At 41.4% G+C, this 4,730-nt stretch overlaps 1 pseudogene; it reads left to right on the top strand.

Moving 5' to 3' along the window:
- Positions 1 to 813: 813 nt before the first annotated feature.
- On the top strand, positions 814 to 2,575 carry LOC139702299 (drebrin-like protein pseudogene; annotated as a pseudogene).
- The last annotated feature ends 2,155 nt before the right edge of the window (positions 2,576 to 4,730 follow it).

Here is a 4,730-nt window from a genome sequence, read left to right as displayed (position 1 = left end):
ATAACTCAAAATGAAAGCAAATGCAAAGTGCTGGAAACCTTCAGGGACACTATACGTCTACAGAGTAGAATTTTTCCTGTCTTAGATCCATACTTTTAGATGGAAAATCACACTAACAACTGCAAAAAAAAAAAAAAAAAAAAAAAAAAAAAACCACACACACACACAAAGAAATAAAGTGCCCCAAACAAAGATGTTTCAACAACAGAAGCCACTGATATCAGAGTTCAAGAAATGTCCAAGAAGGAGTTCATAGTTGAACTGATGTATGAAGTAAAGGATAGTATAAGGAGTGAAATGAAACAAAAATACAGAAAGTGAAAGACCATTTCAATAGAGAGTTAGAGATCATGAACAAAATTAAAAAAACAACAAGCAGAAATCCTCTAAATGAAGAAATCAGTAAACCAAATTATAAATGCAATAGAAAGCATCACCAACAGATTAGACCAGTAGGAAGAGAGAACCTCAGACAATGAAGACAAAATGTATAACCTAGAAAGTAGAGTTGAACATGCAGAGAAGATGGTAAGAAACCATGAGCAGAACATCCAAAAATTATGGAGTAACATGAAAAGACCAAATTTAAGATTTATCAGAATAGATGAAAGAGCAGAAATACAAACCAAAGGAATGCACAATCTTTTCAATGATATAATAATAGAAAATTTCCCAATCCTAAAGAATGGTATGGAAAATCAAATACAAGAGACTTACAGGAACCCAAATGTACAAAATTACAGAAGACCCATACCAAAACACGTTATGACTAATTAAGAGAATAAAGATAAAATTTTAAAAATATTTTCTGGACTGTGGGGCGGACCATGGCGGCGAACCTGAGCCGGAACGGGCCCGCGCTGCAAGAGGCCTACGTGCGGGTGGTCACCGAGAAGTCCCCGACCGACTGGGCTTTGTTTACCTACGAGGGCAATAGCAATGACATTCGTGTGGCTGGCACAGGAGAAGGTGGTCTGGAGGAGCTGGTGGAAGAACTCAACAGTGGGAAGGTGATGTATGCCTTCTGCAGGGTGAAGGACCCCAACTCTGGCCTGCCCAAGTTTGTCCTCATCAACTGGACAGGCGAGGGTGTGAATGATGTGCGGAAGGGAGCATGCGCCAACCACGTCAGCACCATGGCCAACTTCTTGAAGGGGGCCCATGTGACCATCAATGCACGAGCAGAGGAGGATGTGGAGCCTGAGTGTATCATGCAGAAGGTGGCCAAGGCCTCCGGGGCCAACTACAGCTTCCACAGGGAAAGCAGCCGCTTCCAGGATGCAGGACCCCAGGCCCCAGTGGGTTCTGTGTACCAGAAGACCAATGCCATATCTGAGATCAAGAGAGTTGGAAAAGACAGCTTCTGGGCCAAAGCTGAGAAGGAGGAGGAGAACCGCCGGCTGGAGGAGAAGCGACGGGCTGAGGAGGAGCAGCGGCAGCTGGAAAAGGAACGGGAGCGGGAGCTGCAGGAGGCTGCCCGCCGAGAGCAGCGCTACCAGGAGCAGCACAGAGAAACCAGCCCCTCAAGGACAGGTGAACAGCAGCAAGAAGTGGTTTCGAAGAACAGGGAGGAGCAGGTGTTTTCTGATCAGCGGACTGCACACCCACGGGAGATTTTCAAGCAGAAGGAGAGGGCCATGTCTACCACCTCCATCTCTAGTCCTCAGCCAGGCAAGCTGAGGAGCCCCTTCCTGCAGAAACAGCTCACCCAACCAGAGACCTCCTTTGGCAGAGAGCCAACTTCTGCTGTCTCAAGGCCCAGGGCAGATGTCTGTGAGGAGCCAGCACCCAGCATTCCTCCAAGTCTGGTGCAGGCAGAAGAGGAAGCCACGTACGAGGAGCCTCCGGAGCAAGAGGCCCTCTACGAGGAGCCCCCAATGGTCCAGCAGCAAGACACTGGCTCTGAGCACATTGACCACTATACACAGGGCCAGGGGCTTAGTGGGCAAGGGCTGTGTGCCCGGGCCTTGTACGACTACCAAGCAGCGGATGACACTGAGATCTCCTTTGATCCTGAGAACCTCATTACTGGCATCGAGGTGATCGACGAAGGCTGGTGGCGTGGCTATGGACCCGATGGCCACTTTGGCATGTTCCCTGCCAACTACGTGGAGCTCATTGAATGAGGCTGAAGCCCATCTTTCCCTTCCCCACCCAGATGTGGCTTCCTTATTGTTAAAAGAGAAGATGCAAGAGTCAGTGTTTGGGACTTCCAAGAATGGAACCACAATGAGGAAAAGGCCTCAGGGCTCCTCTGGCTTGGGTGGTTCAGCCTCTGTCACCCGAGATGCAGCAATAACCCAGTGATTCACAAACACACTTCCTGCAACTTCCCAGATCCTTCCACTAGTGTGGCTCTTCACATCTGTGGGACACTAAGCTAAGCCCCACCATAGTGAGCCCCCAGGTAATCTCTGCCTGAAAAGAGTAAGTACTGCTAAGCCAGGTCTCTGAGCAGGAGCATCTGGAACAGCCTTCTGCATTTGCCTTTTCTTTCTCTCTGGCTTCTAAAGGATGGTGGCTGCAACTATTTAGAATGACCTTTGGGAACAGTGAATTTAGAGAATTGCTTTTATCAGTCTGTGACCAAAGTCAGTGGACCATAATGAGTTTGACAGCAGGGAGTTATTGTCTTACTGGAGCCTGCCTGGCCCCACTCCATTTCGGTCCCTCTGTTTGGGCCTTGGGAAGTGGGGATGGGATGACCAAGCTCCCATTTCTGGGTATGTCAAAAATCAAAGACATGATGTATTCTTGCTGTCTCCCTGTTTTCTATCCCAGCCTGTGAGTCTGAAAAACAAATCCAAGAATTTCAGTTTGGTACCCAGAAAAAAAAAATATATATATTTTCTTATATTCCATTAACTTGAATGACAACTGGTGTGAGAAATGTATCTTTAAGCTTATATTTTAAAAGTACTACATATTTAGGAGCTGAAATAAACTATATTTGCAACCTTATCTCTGAGGTTAGGATCATTAAACCACTCCAATAACTTTTTACCACTTCCATTGGACTAGAAAGAAAAGTCCGGTAGGTCAACAGGAAGTCTTCTATGAAGGCTGGATCTACTACTTAATTCTCTTCCACCAATTGCTTGGTTAACCCTTCTGAGGTTCCTTGTAACAAATAAAAGGTTTAATCATGATCTTGATTAAATAGGATTTATTTAATGCCTTGATCTCTACCCTTCTACAAAAAAGCAATCAGGTAAGTAATAAGGATGATAATTCATGCTATAAATAAATCATGACATGCAAAGGTTTTTAGTTACAAGTGATGACTTTCAAAAGATATTACGCTTGACAATGGAAAATGAAACAAACCTGAAGTTGCCATACCTTATACTATTTGAGTTTTCCTTTCCATTAGAAGGAGAGTGGTTCTGGGTCTTACCTTGATGACAATGTGACCCTTCCTTATTCCAGTTCCATCAAGGTCTTGATGTTCTTTGACTATAAGGATCTCTCTTTCCTCTTCAACTTTTTGCATATTCATTTCTGCTTGGTTAAGAACACGAAAGTAATCTTGATGGGTGACGTAGGCAAACTAGAATAAACATCAGTCACACGTTAAAGATAAAGTGCTTGCTGAAGACCTAGCTGCATGGATAATTCAGTGTTTTAATTATTAAATACCAACATTTCCCTGTCTTTCCCATACTTTCTAAATTAATGCAATAATGAACTTTAATCAGACTTCTCTACTTTTAATGTGTTTCTTCTTTTGTCAAGAAAAATTTCAGGTTTAAAACATTTATAGATATTTACATAAAATACTATCAATTTAAAAATCTGAAGATGAAACTAGAAGTTCTCTTTAACATGCCTCTTTCACATTAAAAAACATCAGGGTAGAGGAATAGATTCCTAGGATGACAGACAACAAGCATATTTTCGTTATAGTTTAAATCATTATTAATTATACCCTATATTAAGGGTAATTCTTTTTTTTTAACACAAAAGTACATAAAATTTATTGTAAAGAATCCTTTTTTCCACATAATAATGAAAAGCAAGTTGTATCTAATTGAACATTAGCTTCAAGTCAGACATAATCAGGTCAAAATTCTATTATAGCACACACATTTTTAACATGCAATTCATTACAGTCAATGCTAAATAAAGATGCTCATTCCAGCCAATTTTCAAAACTTAAACAAGCATATTTATATTCCTATCAAAAGTTAATTTCTCATAACAAGGCTACAAAAGGGAAAAGGGTCTAAGAAACTACTTTGAGCTTTAAGAATTTAAAGTGTAAGAACTTGAATGAAGTTATGAACTGAAAATTTTCAACTTACATAATATGAAAGTGACTCATGTATTAGTCATTCAAATAAAATCATTAAATATTCAATTTAATACTTCAAGATAACTTTGTTTCACCAAACAGCATTTGCATTATAAGAGCAAATTAAAAAGGAAGCATTTTATTATTTTCAAAATGTAAACTACTAGAGCAATTATTCAAAAATAAATGTTTCTCACTTCAGTGCTTGGTTCAAAATCAGGGTGTGTGAAGGGTCCAGATTGCTCAAGGAATTTCTTTACATGGTTCCAGCGACCTTCCCAGTCTCCAGTGTCCCCACACCCACCATCAACAGCCATTCTGCACAGAACACAGTAAATTCAACTGCAAAGATCAATATGAAAAAGTCACACCTATAACTATTATGGTTTTATGGAATGAAAAGGTAACCACACCAGATCTGCTCAAATAGAATAGG

This window comes from Marmota flaviventris, chromosome 17 (assembly GCF_047511675.1).
Source record: "Marmota flaviventris isolate mMarFla1 chromosome 17, mMarFla1.hap1, whole genome shotgun sequence".
NCBI lineage: Eukaryota > Metazoa > Chordata > Mammalia > Rodentia > Sciuridae > Marmota > Marmota flaviventris.
The sequence above is the reverse complement of the archived record's forward strand: the minus strand, read 5'-3'. Positions and strand labels throughout refer to the sequence as shown.